General features: G+C 47.2%; 1 long non-coding RNA gene across 1 annotated transcript in view; it reads right to left on the reverse strand.

Annotated features, from left to right (window-relative positions):
* The window catches only part of LOC144119085 (uncharacterized), a 33,206-nt gene extending 20,392 nt beyond the window's left edge, over window positions 1-12,814 (reverse strand). The window contains exon 1 of the long non-coding RNA XR_013312257.1: window positions 12,697-12,814. This is a non-coding gene — a long non-coding RNA (uncharacterized LOC144119085). The remainder of the gene's footprint in view (window positions 1-12,696) is intronic.
* Between the last annotated feature and the right edge of the window lie 4,200 nt (window positions 12,815-17,014).

Raw genomic sequence — 17,014 nt, forward strand, 5'->3', positions numbered from 1 at the left:
CACTGCCTACAGAGCAAGGGTTCTCAACCAACTCCACATCACAGTCTATTGTCTCAAGCGTCACCAACAGTGAGTTTTGTTTGTAAATAGAGCCTTTGCTCTTTTTTCATCGATTCGTCACCTTTGCAACCATTTGTTTGTTTCCTTGCTTCGAGCTACCAGTTTTTTTTTAATGCTCATCGCTCACTCATTCTCAGGCCACGAAGAAAGGGACGACAACGCAAAAAACTACTGCGACATTGTATATGTTCCACAGCATTCGCGGGCTCGACTGGCTGCGCTGCGCACGGAATCATGTGCCGGCTCGCCGAGCATTCATTCGCTATACCTGCCGTTCGCCGCTGCTGGGGCAGTTATTTTTTCTATTTCGGTGCTACTGGGTTCTCAGAGAAAATGGGCTTGCCGGTGACAAAAATTCGCCCCAGAGACAACGACGCTATCGCATCGCCTCACAAAATGACCCATGAGACGCAGAGGCCCTTTTTGTTATTCTTGCTCGACTCGGCGGTGCGGCCCACCGCTTCAGTCGCGACATAGACGAGTACACGTACTTCAACACTCGCCGCCTTCTGCACAATGCCCCTTCGACAGTGTTTTGCTGGCGCTCGAAACATCCGTACACTTGCGCAGCAGATGCTTGCCGGTAGTGGCGCGGCTCGCGGCTTGTTTCGTTTTTGACATAAGCAAGGGCGGCAGTGGGTCTTCCTGTGAACTTGGCAGCGCGCCAGAAATCGCTCGTCCGTCACTCCTCATTGCTCCTGACGAAATTTAAGCACGCAGTGGCTTCGCTAGCGTGCAGCATTTTGGTTTGCTGCCGAGGTCTGCGCTGAGGACGACGCTGTCACCGACAATACGATAAGAGCTGACGCTCGTGATTTTATTTTCGCCAACCAGCAATAGTCGATATGCGAAACTGCTTGGCGGTCTGGCAACACCGCGCCAACAGTTTGCGGTTTCCATCCTGGTTCGGTCGAGCTCGTCGAGCTGGTGTCGTTTACTATGCGTACTTTCGATACCCGTGTAGCTGTCGCGAATCTCGCGAGTGGAATTTCAAAGGCGATTTTCCCAGTTGCTGAGCTGTTTTCTCTGCTCCCCTTTTACCAATTATAGGTGATTTTACTCAGCGCCTGCATGCTCCTACCGCGTCCTCAGCTTCGCTTCAAATTTGGCGATGATGATGCAAGAATCGGCACAGGAAAGTGGGTTGGAAAGTTGAACTCTGTTTCGTTCTCGTTTTTAATACGAGCACTTAAGTATCGGTTGAAGTGTCGGGCATTATCGTCGCTATCTTATTTTTAAGTGGAGTCAGAATCATCCGCTAGGGTCGGGAGCGGAATTATTTTGCGCTGAGTGCACAAATGTTCGGACCAACTTCTGTCGCACAGCGAACTATAGTGCGCGCTGACGCTATCAGCTGCGTGCACTGCGATATAGTCACCCAAGACCCTCAACCAGCTGCGTGATTTTCAAAGTCACCGTTTCAAAGCTGTTGCTAGCATTGATTCAAGCAGGCTTGCACTTTGTTGAAAGTTCATCATGGAGGGCATATTGCACTGTTAGCACTCCATATTAAGTAGACAACCTGAAAAAACTAACACATTCAAACCTAAGTTTTTATATATAGTGTATATCGCATCCTATAGACGCATTAACACGCATAACATGCGGGGGTGATCGCGCGACATTAAAGAAAAACATCGCTGGGAACCTTGCACCGGCTCACGACCGAGAGAGTTTTCTAGCCCTTCTAAATGTAATTGAACTCAAGAAAACTCAAGTGGACACTTTGAAAACTGAACAGTAATCAGCGTATGGTTCTCTGAGTGCACTTAGTTCACAAAGGCACGAGCGATTGAGGATCGTATACGGAGGGCACTTAGTGCCTATGGCCACAATTTGCCGGCAAATTAATGAATGCGCTTCATCGCGACTGAGCTACATGACTGATTATCACAGGCCTACGCTGGCTGAAAAAATTTGCCTCCCCTATTACTTTGTTGAGGTACGCCTCGATATGCTCACGTCCGACCGAATATGCGCTATCGGAGAACTACTCAATGCACAAAATCGACTCCTAATTTTGATCAAAGTGAACAAAGACTGATCCCTAACCTCGTTTGAACGCAAATAACCTGTACAGCAAAACAGCTTTGTGAAAAATCAGCGCAGGAAGTGAAAGTTGTGTACTGGTCAGGGTGCTGACACAAAATAACTAGCGTGACATTGGGTGTTACTAAAACGTTGGCACCAAGTTAAACAAAAATAAACGAGGTGCTGAAACATACCTGGTTACCGCGCGCATCGTACTGCCCTTGCAGAAAGCACAACGCCGCGCAACAGTGGATCGGTGTTTCCTATTTCAAACGGAGCGCAGCCGTTTCAACACAACGCTGGGCGGCGGTTTCGTTTTCTCCACCGAATCAACATGGCGGGCCTAGTCTTCGGAGCGCCAAGAGATGGTGCTGCGCATCCTCTTCGGTGCTCTTCGGATTACGCGTGGTGACTGGAACCAGACCAACGAGCACGACTGCGGAGCACCGTGACTACGGCAAATCGATGAATTCTTTCCTTTATTATTTTGACAGTTTAGATTTAGGCTAGTTTTAGACCTAATAGTTAGGTCAAGTGCTCGCGAAAGAGCAAGTCAGTGATCTAACGGCCGGGGCTTTGCGGCTGGCAGCTATAGATATGTAGCGCTCATTTTTGACTTAGCTAGTTTGGACAGGTAGTTATTCGTTTTTTTAGGTGATCATTTTTTGTGGTAGAGAAAATTTGATCTGAGCACGTGCTTGCGGGTGTTTCTTTTTTAGCCTGTAGACATTCTAGCAATTTGTGGTAGCAATAATGAAGTGCTGCTAGAATGGTCAAGCAATTCAAGTTTAATTGCAAGTAGTGTGAGACGTCAATGAATTTTTAGGAAACACGGTTCGAATCTGTAGCGGGGGCCCAAGGCACAAATTTTAAGTGCAAATGCTGCGTATTAAGAGCACGCCTGGACAGGGCTGACGAAGCAAACACCAACTTAGCTTACGTATGGATGTTCTAGAAAGAGAGCTACAGGTAGAGAGTGCAGAGAAGCGCATACTTCAAGAACAGCTTAGGCAATTGTTGGAGGCAAAAATGGCTGACGCCGCCGAGCGAAGCCACATTGGCGGAAATCCCATCGCAAGCCACGTGGATGGGGCGTGCACTGGCATGGACAGCGACAAGGAAGTAGTTCACGCCGGTTCAGACAGGTAGAGCTGCGCACACGTTGCATCTAGGAAGTCTGGAGGCGATGGAGAGAAGGGGTACAAGCTAACCCCAAGGAAGGAGGTCAGAGTGGCTGATAAGAGGCAGCATAAAACTGGACGTTAGGATGGAGGAAGATAATACCTTGGTGCTTATCAGTGAAGACTCAAATATGAGCAGGTTCAAGAGAACTATAATGGAACGTGTAAAGGATGATAAGTGGGTAGCGGTCGGGGCATTTCCAAGCAGGACAATGGACGCTGTACTGAGAGCGACAGAAAAAGAACTTTCTGAGAATGTTGAAGAGCGCAATTTGGTAGTGGTAGCGTCGGGGCCAATTGATGTCCTGGATGGTGAAGCCGCAAAAGTAGTGGAAAGATCAGCGGAAGGAGAGGACGATTTTAGGGCGATAGCACAGGAAGCCCAGATCGTGGTGTGCACAGTGCCGGAGATGCAAGGACGTAGCGGAGGAGTTGCCAAGGACGTTGAGGCTGTTCATCGAGAGATACGGAAATTAATCCAGGAGAAAGGCTTTGAAGTCGCAGACAAAAACAGCGAAGTGCATAGAGCAGGCTTTGGCGGAGGCTTTACACGAGATCGCACATATTTTTATGGAACGCTAGAAGCCGAGATCGGCTGGCGCCTGGCAGGCCGGGCAGTAGCTTTTTTAGGGAGTCCACAGTTGCTCAGGTCGTAGGGGTCGGTAGATGCAAAGTATAAAGTGTAACAATGGCAGCTGACGTGAACAAAATGGCCACTAGAAGGTCCAGGAAGAAATCGGCGAAAAAGAAATTTAACAACAGGATCAGGTACACAAACATGCAAAGCGGTAAAAAAGAGGGCGAAGTAGTTAGAAATAGAAAAGCAGTTAAAGGACGAAGAAGTAGGTGTATACACGCTTTGCGAGACACATCTCAGGGATCTAGTAAATCCACTATTTATTGATGGCTACGTCTCGGAAGGGAGCAACAGATCAAGAAAGGAGAGGAAGGAAGGGGGAGTCGTTATGCTGGTACATCAAGGAACAAATTGGCAAAGAATAAAGTCTACTTGCAAAGAACATGTCTAGGTATCAGGTAAAATTGCCGGTAAAAGGACATGGCTAGGAGTAGTTTATTTAGGGACCGAGGACAAATGCAGAGAAGGAAACAAAGATCCAGTTAAGTGTATCAGTGATGATATAAAGCTGTTTGGAGAAGGTGCCTATATTATTGTGCTGGGGGACATGAATGCGCACATCGAGGATCTTTGATGGATACGCAGATTGTAACGAGAAGTTGGTGCTAGACATCTCTGATCGACACAACCCAGTTATTGTACATAGAGAAACTAAATGTGAGGGACAAATCACATGGGAATCTCGTAACAGGCAAACGACCATTGATTACTGCTTAATGCCGAAGGGGAGTATAGCAAGCTCGCAATAATGGAAATTGACGAAGAAGGCGAGTACAACCTCGGAAGTGATCATAAGCCTATTAGTCTACAGTTGCGAGCCCTGCTCAAAAGTGAAATGCAGGCAAGTCAAAAAGAGCAGACAAAATTAAATAACTAAGAAATAGCGCCAATAGCAACCGGCTTAGAGGAAGCAATAGAGAAATATCCCATAGAAAATTGGGATTATAATCAGGTAGAACTACTCATTAGTACAAAAATAAAAGAAGTAAAAGGAGTAAACCGCTGGAGAGGAAAGAGGAAGTCATGAAGTTGGTGGGATACTAAAATTAGGGAAGCCATCGAAAAACAACGGTTGACATCACGGGAACACAAAGAAGCAAAGAGGGCGCAGTTCTCTGAACACAAAATAGGCCCAAAATGGGTATTTTATCGAGAAAATAAATAAAATAAAGCAGTCCTCTGATCGCTGGCTGGAAGAATTTCGCGATGCACCTAAAGGAGGCCAAGAAAATTTTGGAACCATATAAGCTGGCTGGCAAAGCAATTCACAGAAAGCAGAAACAGACTCACGATGCCGAGGGAAAATGTTTAGAGGGAGATGACGCTGTGAACTACAGTTCATCAATTATAGCTTAGTTATTTAAGAAAGACAATATGGTAATCACCCCAAATGAGGGAGCAACACAGAACAGCAGAATAAAAAGCATCTTAGAACTGTCCCATCTTAACCGAAACAAGGCGGAAGCAAATATTAAAAAATGCACGTCCGCGGGGATAGACGAAATTCTATTCAAGTAGTTAAGGAACTTGGCCCAAGATGCAAGGAAACGCTGATAAAAGCATTGGAGGCAGTCATAAAAAAAAGCAAATTTCGCACAGCTAGAAACAGAGTAAAATGTATTTGATTAATTAAGGAAAAGGCGATAACACGAACATAAAATCCTTCCGACCGATTACGATAACAGCCGTTTTACACAGGCTGGTGATGCACACGTTGAAAATAAAAATTCAGTCATGGGTAGAAAGTAATTCAAATCTGGGAGAACTTCAGGACGGGTTCAGAAGTGGCAGGCGCTTAGAGGATAGCCTGTTCGTGCTTACGCAGTGCATAGAAATAGCTAAGGCGGAAAACAGACCACTGTATTTAGCATTCCTGGACATAAGTGATGCATACGGCAACGTGAACAGGGAACTCCTGTGGAACATATTAAAAGGTGAAGGTGTCGGTCATGAGGTAATATTCTCTACAAGAAATATATCGAGAAATGAAGTTGAGATAACATGGGAAGGAATTAAGAGTACAACTGTCGAAGTACACAAAGAATTATTGCAAGGTTGCCTCTATCACCGCTGCTGTTCATGCTGCATATAATAAATATGGAAAGAAGGCTAGAAGGTAGCAATCTAGGTTATGATCTGTCGTACAGATTACGCGGAAAGGTTGTTGAGAAAGGAATACCGGGTTTAATGTATGCGGACAATATTGTACTGTTAGAGATAGCCAGGAAGATTTGCAAATTTTGGTTAATTGCTGTGGAGACGAAGGAGAGAGCCTAGGTTTCAGGTTTAGCGCAACTAAGTCAGGTGTGATGGTTTTCAATGGTACAACCGACCAGGAGCTTACAATACAAGGTGATGAAATACCCCGAGTGGCCGAATAGAAATATCTCGGGGTACGGGTAAACGAAGGGCAGATGTACACAGAAAAGCACGAAGTCTCTCTAAGCAGAAGGGGGAAGAGATGCCGAAATGATGATACATAGGGCATAGGGGGGGGGGGGGGGTACAACAAGTATGAAATACTGAGAGGTATTTGGAAAGGAATACTGGTGCCGGGGCTTACTTTCGGGAATGCGGTTCTATGCTTAAGGGCAGAAGTTCACCCGAGAATAGAAGTAAATCAGAGAGCTGTTGGAAGATTAGCACTAGATGCCCTCGGGAAAACCACAAACGAGGCAGTACAGGGCGATATGGACGGCGCATCGTACGAAGCACGGTAAGCTCAGAGTACAATTCTATACGAAGAACGCTTGAGGAATTTGGACGATATTAGGTGGGCAGATAAAGTATTTAAATACCTATACAGAAAGAGCGTTGACTCACAGCGGCGGGAAAGAACTAGAAAGCTATCCAGTTAGTTTCTCAGACACGAGGAAGGAGAAAGAAAGAGCATTAGGCGACAGGTTAAAAACTCGGAAGGTAAAAAGTGAATAGATTCAATGGAAAAGAAGCACAGTGTAGAACTATATCAATACTGGAAAAGGCAGATCAGGAAGGAAGCTTTTCATGATAACTCAAGAGGCAGTGCACTCCTATTTGAAGCTAGGTCAGTGTGTCATAGAACGCGCAGCGACAAAAAGAAATTTAATGAATATGACTCATGTGCTGTGTGTGGTATATCTGTAGAATTAATAGAATACCTCATACTAAAATGTGATGGTATCCATCCCGATGTCGACACAGGCACAATCACCCTTCCTGAGGCACTAGAGTGCAGAGATTGCATAAGTCATGCATATAAATCTGCGGTGGAAATGATCAAAAAGCGATTGGAAAATTGGTGGCTCAAAAGAAGAGATTTGACATAATTTTAAAAGTGTACTAAGACGTACTTAATAGAAAATGGCGAATTTTATTAACAATTTACAGCACAGTTACACAAAAAAATGGAAAAAACTGAGCATGATGGCAACTACCATCACCCTGTTTCAAAGCGGACGCTCCTACCTTCGATCCATCTATGCATTGTCTATTGTGTCTGCTCCGTACGCGCCCGCAAGAAATGTACATAAAAGGGGGACAAACCAATGTGGGTGCTCGCGGAACCCAGAAATGCAAAACGCGGAACCCGCGGGGATCCAATTTCGACAACTCTTGCAGTAAAACTTGACAATGAGCTATCCTATTCGGTGTTGTCTCTATCCAGCTTCAGCGAAGAATGGGTACACTCTTGCATAGAATATGCCACGTATGCTGAAGCTAGGATTCAGCGCTTCCTAATAAATGGAATGTAAGTATGTGCGCACGTAAATCAAGGGTCAAATTCTGGATATTCAAATGGCTGAGGTTTGAGCGCAATATGCTTGTGAGGTGTTTCAATTAGAAACTGGATCAAATTTGTGCTACCTCGGTTGCGAAATTTTCCAGGGAGCGACTTTCGCCTCATCAAAGAAAGGAACGTTCCCAGCTAACACTGGTAAGCCGGGTATTCAGTCATGTACTCTAATACCGAGGGCCAAAGCGTCATTGTATATTGGTGTCTTCGTGCATGTAATGTCAACACCTGTGAACAATTCGGGACAGAGAGCAAACAAACAGGATAAATGAAGAGAGGACGCACGAATGCGCTTAATAACAGTGAAGTGTGTGGGGACCTGCCCTGCAGGCCCCGTGTTTGCTTTCCCGCGAGGCACCAAGCAGCAGCATCCTCAGTTCGAGGAGGAACGCATTCCCTTTTCAGTTACATTAACTGGCAGGGGAGGGCGCCAGTGTCGCTGCGCTTGAGACTGCTGAAGCCCGCGCGCGGGAGAGGGGGCAAGGGGCTCTTCGGCTGAGATCGTCCGCGCGAGCGGAGGTGTCGATCGCAGCTCCGCTCTTCGCCGGCGGGGCTAGGAAGCAACGGGGAGACCCGCTCCCGTATATCGTCCCGTCCAGCCTTTGGAGTATATATCCCTTGCCCTAGCAGCGGGCGAACATTCGCTCGGAACCTTGCTGGTGAGTCGGACGACCTCGATTCATTAGTGTACCTTGTTGCTAGCTGGCGTTATTGTTGCTGTAGCAATAAATGCCTGTTTGTGTCAGCCAATGTGTCGTTCCTTTGTTTATTCAGAGCAAGGCCCGCCGTGGTTGGCGTGCGCTCGGTAGCGTACGCGATCACGGGGTGGGGTCCGGGCGGCTTTCAACCGTGTCAGCCGCGATTGAATGGGGAGAACTTATTTATAACTCCCCAAGTCAACCCCATATCTGGCACCCAACGTGGGGCCCGCTCATGGAACATTGGACGGCTGTTGGTACTGTTCGAGGAACGCTCTTTGTCCGGACTTGACAAGTGCTAGGCCTTGTGTGAATTTTGATCGCTAGGACCTGCGGCATGCTTTCTTGAGTGCGAGGTGTATTTCGCTGCAGAATGTTTGAACTTTTCGACATGCTCAGCATATTTTTAATTAAGATTTTCCTGGAGTTTCTTCATGAGAATCACTTGGTCCGCATCGAGGGAGCGCGAGGCCTAGCGCCCACGGAGTTGCATAGCCCGAAGCGAGTGAGTACAGAAGCCGCGTGGGTGGTCCGAGTTTCTGTATATATTTTCTCTACTGTCTCCTTTTCGACTCTGGAAGTCGCGGCTCCGAGAGCCGGGTGGCCTGGGGCCACGGGTGCCGCTACGAGCTCGCTGGTATTGCAGGTCGGCACCGGGCGCTCCGACACCGTTCGACACGGAGGGCGCCGACCGCTCAGAAGCTGCTTTGTACAGTGAGCGGGGTAGGACCACCCGACAAAGCTGATGTCTCCTCGCGGCTGCACGCACGTAACCCGTTTCGGGTCTTTGTTGTGTTCACGGTCGTTGTCTGAGTGGTAGTTAGGCCTGAGGCTTTCGGAGCTGCCTGCACCACGTCAGAAGAGACACGACCACCGGACCGTGTTGTTGAGAGGGGGCGCACTTTGCTGCCAGCCCGTTTTTTTGTAACCTCGCAAGAACTGAGCAGTCTCGTTCAACTCAAGAAAGGGCTTTGTTCACTCGAACTTTGCGTTTGCCAGCCACCGACACGTTTTGCTAGCGAGTTAGGCATTGTGCCACGAGGTCCTTGTGGATGCCGTTTCCCCTCCCGTGACCTACGTTAAAGGCACGCCGAGAGCGTTTCGGCAATTTTGCAGATCCGGTGGAGCAACCCAGGCTTGCTGACCGGTGCACATCGTCTCGCTGCCACCTGCTGCGACGGAGCGGCCTGTATCCTGTTCGCCGCATCCATCTGGGGCAGCTGCGGCGAGACCAGTCAGCAGTCAGCACCGGCTGCTGCTGCCCTGGCGACCAATGCCGAATCCTGGCCTGCAGTTTTCCCACCGACATTCTATTTGCGGGCCTGCGGACACGGTAGTCCGCGGGCCTTGCGAGTCGTCTCAGCGGAGACCTTCACGCCGCCTTCAGAACACCGCGGAAGTCCGCGTGGACGCTGTCGGCGTGACCTCCGCTTCAAGACATGCCTCAAGAATATGAAAACCAGGAGACTCCTCCATAGCATGCACTTTCAGGCACGTGGGTCTATTTAAGGTTCGGGAGGATGTGGGGACCTGCCCTGCTGCCCCTTGTGTTTGCTTTCCCGCGAGGCACCGTGCAGCAGCATCCTCACCTCGAGATTGAACGCATTTCCTTGTCAGTTACATAAACTGGCAGGGGAGGGCGCCAGCGTCGCTGCGCGTGAGACTGTTTAAGCCCGCGCGCGGGAGATGGGGCAAGGGGCTCTTCGGCTGGGATCGCCCGCGCGAGCGGAGGTGTCGATCGCGGCTCCGCTCTTCGCCGGCGGGGCTAGGAAGCAACGGGGAGACCCGCTCCCGTATATCGTCCCGTGCGGCCTTTGTAGTATATATCCCTTGCCCTAGCGCGGGCGAACATTTGCTCAGAACCTTGCTGGCGAGTCGGACGACCTCGATTCATTGTGTACCTTGTTGCTTGCTGGCGTTATTGTTACTGTAGCAATAAATGCCTGTTTGTGTCAGCCAATGTGTCGTTCCTTTGTTCCCTCAGAGCATGGCCCGCCGTGGTTGGCGTGCGCTCGGTAGCGTACGCGAACACGGGGTGGGGTCCGGGCGAATTTTAACCATGTCAGCCGCGATTGAGTGGGGAGAACTTAATTATAACTCCCCAATTCAACCCCACAAATGTTTTCTGCTGCAGGCTTGGCAGCACATATAAAGGAAACACAGCCACCACGAACATAAAGACAAAGAAAACCAAGCTTGTGATACAGAGCTGGTGAACGCATGACGTTACTTAGCGTCTCTCGTGTACCGCCTTGCCGCATGTGTGGGCTTGGCGCTAACTATGACACCAATCACCAGCACTTCAAGCCTAAATGTTCATGTTAGTGGACCAAACAGTCGTCAAGAATGACTGAAAACTTCGGGCGCAGTTTCGTGGCGTAGAGATAACTGGAAAACACTTGTCATCTCCTTCTAGGAGGAGGACGGGTAGTTTTGAGCAGCCAACCTCGGAAGGATGGGAGTCAAGCCCCGAGTTTTTTTCTTTGCACCAAAGACAGCGACATTTTACGAGAAGGCCGCCATACAGCGCTACCATTGCTGCGAAGAAAACGATTCTTTTTGTATCGGCCTGCAAATCGTGTAGTCTGAAGAAAGCCGTGGGGCAGTTTTGAGGCAGCATGACCATATATAAGCCGCCGAGATTGCTGCGGGTGAAAAAGTTATGGGCGATCAACAAGATTGATGCACAGAAAATGTGATAGCAATTTTTTCATTCGAGAATCTTTACGACTATTCCAATTCTTGATTCCATTGCCTTCTAGTCACCAGTCACTTGCAATTTTGTTCTATTCTCATTGTGATTTTATTTCAGTGCATTGCTATTTCATTCTGATCCTATTCTTTTTATTTCGTTTCATAGCTGCTTCCTTTATTCTATTTGTCTGCGTCTTTCTTAGCCCGGCCTCTCTCCCCTCTCCCCTGCAAGTAATGAGAGGGATTTCCATACCTCTATCTTCTACCTTGTGGGAAGAAGCAATTCCCTCCATATTCTACCTGCCACCCGCCACGGTTGGAAGGTGAATGCTTCCCACAGACGTCGGCGCAGGACTGTTTTCGCCTGCATGACTCCTTTAATGCCATCGCATTAAAAGGATTGGCTCTGAGGCTGATGCAGAGTACAGATTGCTGACTCGCAGCTCTCGCTGCTTCGGTTCTGGCTGGGCGTAAGAGGAGGAAATTTCCAGGTACCAGGAAGTGATCAGTTTTGAACGACTGTTACTCTGAGAAGTGATTCAAGCTCCTCTAATTTGTGGCAAAGTGCAGCTATTTAGGTGTTTACTAAAGCTACGACGTCATCTACGCCGAGCTTGGCGCTTTCCACAATATCCCAGACTAGAGAGACTACGCGGCCTGTTTTGGCAGCGGTGTGTCTGTCTGTCTGTCTGTTGTTTCCAGGAAGAAAGAAACGTAAATTGCCAGGCCAGCTCACTGGCTCAAGCCGAGCTACAATCGCTACCACGTGCAGACAGTAGGAGAGTTTAAAGATGGGATAGAAAGACAGGATAGTACAGACGCGCTAAAGACAAGGCCGATCCCGGAGGTAGTGCAATACCGGGCCAACCGGTGGCGGGAGTGAAGCATCCTTCAAACTCTCCGCACACATTTCCAAAAATAGGTCCATTGGACCCGTAACACATACTCCACGGGGTCCGGACATGCAAAGGGAGACGCTCATCCGGGCTGCATTTAATGAGAGTAGCTGTTTCCACTAACTGGAGATGTTTCTCTTGCGCCAACAATGTTCTACACTCTTTGCGACGTAGCATCGATCCATGAAATGGTCGTTCTCCTTCCTGAATATATCGCCTTCACATATTCGTCGACTTGCGGGCTTGCTGCAGAGGGTAGCGAAGCCACTATCGCTATCTCTACGGGCAAGGGCTGAAATATTGATCCTTTCTGCTAACTTGGAGCGCTTCCCTCAGATCACAGAAAAAACGTTCAGAAAAGCATCCTTGGAAAAGCTTTGTTTTTTGAACCGTGCTCCGCATTTTAGCAGTTTAAAATCCTTAATTTCATTTATCTGGAGTGAATTAAAATTTGAATATGACAGCTAAAAATCACAAAACTATGTAAATAATGTCTGTACTATGACAGGATAGCGCATGCGGTATACGTGCCATCACCATCACTTTGGCTTCTGTCAATTAGTGCACATTCCTTGGAGGAAGTGCGGTTTTTGACATTGTGGATATAAATAAGCGTTTAATATTTCCTAGCAAACAATATAACTGCAATGAAAACAGTCTATTTAAGGCCTCAGAATACCAAAGAAGAATTAATTTCACACTCTTTACTAAATAGCTTAGTTACCTGTCATATCCGGGCATACGAGGTCTGGACAGCATTTCGGAAGAAACCCGCTCGTTTCCTTGATTACCTCTGATACAATTCTGCAGTCCAGCCATCCCAGCTCCTTCGTCGGTAAACAGCTATAAAGGAAGAAACGCTTGCGTTTTCAATCGAGCGTTTCTAAACTGTTACCCGGCCACAATCTTTAATCAGCAAAACTTTGCGCAATATCGCAGCAGAAAAAACATCCATTTTTGGTATTAGAAAAAACTTTTCGGGTCTCAGTTTTCTCAGCCGCTCCGCAACAGGTTCGGTAAAAAATGTACGTCGTGTGATGCAATCCAGATGTCCGCGGTTAACCCGGTGTAAGGTTGCCACCCCGCTTTCCTTTGGTTACAACTCCTTATTGCCCCTACTCAAACGTGCAAACTATCGTTTGGCCAGGAAGAAGGCACCCTTGCCGCGCGATATATATATATATATATATATATATATATATATATATATATTCTGATTATCCCATTTGGGATTGTTGCAGGAGGGCAAAATAGGGCTACTAATAACAGTTCAAAAATACATCATTTTGGTGAAGATCGTAAAATAAACAACTAATAGTAAGGGCAAAGCAAAGGCACAGGATTTATCGATGGAAATGCAACCAAAAATACAACAACGCAGGATAACAATACAACGAACTGCATCATAACCATATCGAAACAAAGCAAATTAATCTCACAATAGGCGTCATGAGAGAAGTTACATCGCAATAGTTCCGAAAACAATACTGGTAGTCTGTGTATACTAAACAAAGTTAACATGGTGCGGAGCAGCTGCCGGCGACGCGGCGCCATGGCTGATCATGTGGTTCGTCATGTAGTTTGTCACGTTATCAAGTTCCACTTTACCAGCAGTAGCAATCGCGTCACTCCAGGTTAAACCAGAGGTAAACCACCGCCAATTTTTTTCTCGTTAGCCTCCACATTTCTGCCCCATAGGAGAGATACCTGCCTCATAGGTGAGACACTTGTATACTTTTCTCTTTAGGGATATTGGTAAACAACCATTAATGTGCTGAGAGAACCTCCCATGTGCGCTCCGCCATAATCTTATTCTTCTCGCTATTTTCCCGATGAACATGATCAGCGGTCACTGCCTTCCCTTAGTAGGCATATTCCCTTGCCACTTCCACCCCCTCGCTACCCATTGTGAACTACTGTTCTCTTGAACTATACCATGCTTTTCTGCATGTTAATTTTTAGACCCACCGTTCTGCTCTGTCTATCTAACTCATTGATCATGCTTCGCAGTTCATCTGGTCAGTAACATAGCAAGGTAATGTCATTAGCGAATGGCAGGTTACTTAGGTACTCTCGGTTTACACTTATCCCCAACTGTTCCCAAACCAGACCTCTAATTACCTCCCGTAAAAAGGCGGTGAGTAGCTTTGGGCAGATGGTGTCTCCTTGCCTGACAGCTTTCATTATTGGAATGTTCTTGCGGAGTTTATGGATGACTTTGGTAGCAGGTCCCGTCGTTATAGACATTGTCATCAAGAAACTATTTCCGCCCACCGGACTTGCCCAGGACCGCGGTGATAATGAAGTTTTCGCTTCTGTCGAAGGATCGCTTACAGCAGTTTTGAACTTGACGCTGGTTAGAGCGGACGAGCTTTGAGTTGAACTCTTGGAAGTGAAACACGAGCCACATTTGCTGGCTGAGTGTTCGAAACTGGGTTTGCCCCCGAAGGGGTGCAGCGGGGTTCGCGGAGCCTCCTCTAAGCACACACCCCTGAAGAAGCCGGACGCCGAGCTGGGGCTGGCTTGTACCCATTTTTACCGGTGGGTGTCCGGCGGTGGGTTTCCAACCAACCACCTCCCGCAGCCGAAGCGGAAGCCTAGACCGCTAGACCACGACCGCGGTTCCACGATTTTCACATACGACTCTTGTACGCCCTTATTCCGCAATGGCTGCATGACCGCTGAGGTTTCCACGGAGTCAAATGCTTTTTCGGAATTGAAGGCTATATATAGTGGTTGGTTGTATTCAGCGCATTCCTCAATCGCCTGACTTATACTCTGAATACTGTCTCTTGTCGAGTTTTCCTTACCAAAGCCTGTCTGATAATGAATACCTTGTAGGCAACGAACTGTAAGCTGATTGGTCTAATTTTTCAAGCCCTTAAGATCTGTTTCCTTATAAATTAAGGTAAGTTTAGGGTTTTTCCAAGCTTCTGATACGCTCAATGTCGAAAGGCGTTACGTGTACAGGGCGGCTGGTTTTTCTGCCACAACCTCCCCTCTCTCCCCCCCCCCGTCCTTCAACAGATCTGCTCTCACCGGATGCGAACCAGGCGCCTTGCCCCTTTGCATGCGCCCCCGATACTTTATTTACTTCCTCAATCTTTACTGTCGGGATGTCCCACTGCTCTGCTCTATTTCCCCTCTCATTAGCGTTCCAATTACACTGCCTGCTGTGTAGATTTTTGTAGAAGCGTTCGCCTACTTAAACTATAGTATCCATGTTGCTAACTACATCGCCAATTTGTCTCTTAACGCATACATCTGGTTTTATCTAGGGAAGACAAATTTTGAATTGAATGGAATTTTATTTCGGAACATTTGTTCAAAGTAAGTTTGAAACATCTATTTCTGATCCATGCAAATCATATGTAGTGAAACTATGTGCAAACATCAGAACAAACTATTTGCATTCAAATATAAAGTTGAAATGTACTTAACCAACACAAGTATAACCTAAACAAATATGTATATGAATGCAAATATGAAGTCTCTACACAATTCAGTATACAAAGAAAACAGAAACTGAGGGAAAGTACACTCTCATCACTATGATTTATATCTGTTTAACTGCAGTGGGAAATTACTGCTTTGCTTCGCGTCATCTGTAAGGGCACACCAGAGCTTTGTCCCCACATGAGCTATGGTCCTTTCTCCGTAGACATTTTTCCCCTTCGGAACAAGAAAATTTCAATGTGTAGCGTTACGGGCGCGATGTGATGGCAGGGTGAAAATGGAGTAGTGTAATAAGTAATTGTCCACAAGACATGCATGTGCCGCCAGTAGAGTCTTGTATTCAATAAACAATTTTAGAGAATATTCATGTGTTTTAAAAGAAGATCAGTGTGCGCGTTGTAGTGCCACTGTGTGATGAACAGAATTACCCTTCCCTGCAAAACCCTGAGCGGCTCCATCTAAGATTGGTAAGTGTGACCCCAGTATTAAATGCAATATGACAACTGGATTTGAAAAATGGCAAAATAAATAATTCTGAGTGTGTCTTTGTCAATGTACTCGCGGCATTTATACAGGGCAAAGCAAGCTGCACCCAACGTTTTAGAAAGTGCCTGAATGTGACCCTTCCAGTGCAAGTTATCGAGCAGAATTGCTCCGAGATATGCGAACTTATTCACAGGTTCAATAAGATTACCCAGCCATTCCATTGCAGGCCAATTTTGATGAATTATTATTCTCTGGCTATTAAATACATTGTAATTTTTTTTATTAAGGATTACAATGAAACTGCTTGAAAATGCGCCGGTTTTATACCTCCTCAAAGTGACGGCAATTCTAGATAGCATGTCCTCGTCATCAGAACCCTTGCAGAGAAGCAAGTGGAATGCATCATGTACAATTCCCTACAGTATGTAGCCTACTTTTTCCGACTCCGACATGGTGGCATCGACTTGGTGGCAAAGTGCCTACACATCTGGTATGTATGCAACATAGCCTTCTGCGAAGGGCTGGGCGCGTGATTGAAGTTGTTTATTTTCTTGCCCCCAGCTTAAAACTGTCTGGTTCATCAAACACAGCACAAAGCTTTTCTTTGAAAACGTCACAACTCGTTAGGCCTGCCTCGTGCGCGTATACTTTTGCCGCGCCGTGGCGGTAAAATAAAAAAAAAGACGTTTGCCAGCGTCGCAGTGTGGTCCCACAATTTATGGGTGCTGACGGGTTTGTGCATGGCTATCCACTTCTGGACGTTGTCACCCTCGACGCCGGAAAAGGTGTCGGGGACACGGGGGTGAGCCATTACCATAAAGTAAGGATACTGGTGCTCGGTGACTCGACGGGTTGAGTCATTTTGATCGGCTCGTTGTAGCGACCGCTGAGAAGCTCCGTCGCACAATGCGCGTAGGCTCCGTAGGCAACGCGCAGGACACAGAGGAGGCGATCACCCCGTATATCCACGAAGATGTAACAGGGCAGTAGGTTGTACCACCACGTAGAACCACACAAAAATAGTCACAAGCACAAGGCACAGAGGAGCAACATGGCCCAGGCCGCCGTGATGGATTAGGCTAGCGACCACGCGCCAAACA

The sequence above is a fragment of the Amblyomma americanum genome, chromosome 2 (genome assembly GCF_052857255.1).
Source record: "Amblyomma americanum isolate KBUSLIRL-KWMA chromosome 2, ASM5285725v1, whole genome shotgun sequence".
Classification (NCBI taxonomy): Eukaryota; Metazoa; Arthropoda; class Arachnida; order Ixodida; family Ixodidae; genus Amblyomma; species Amblyomma americanum.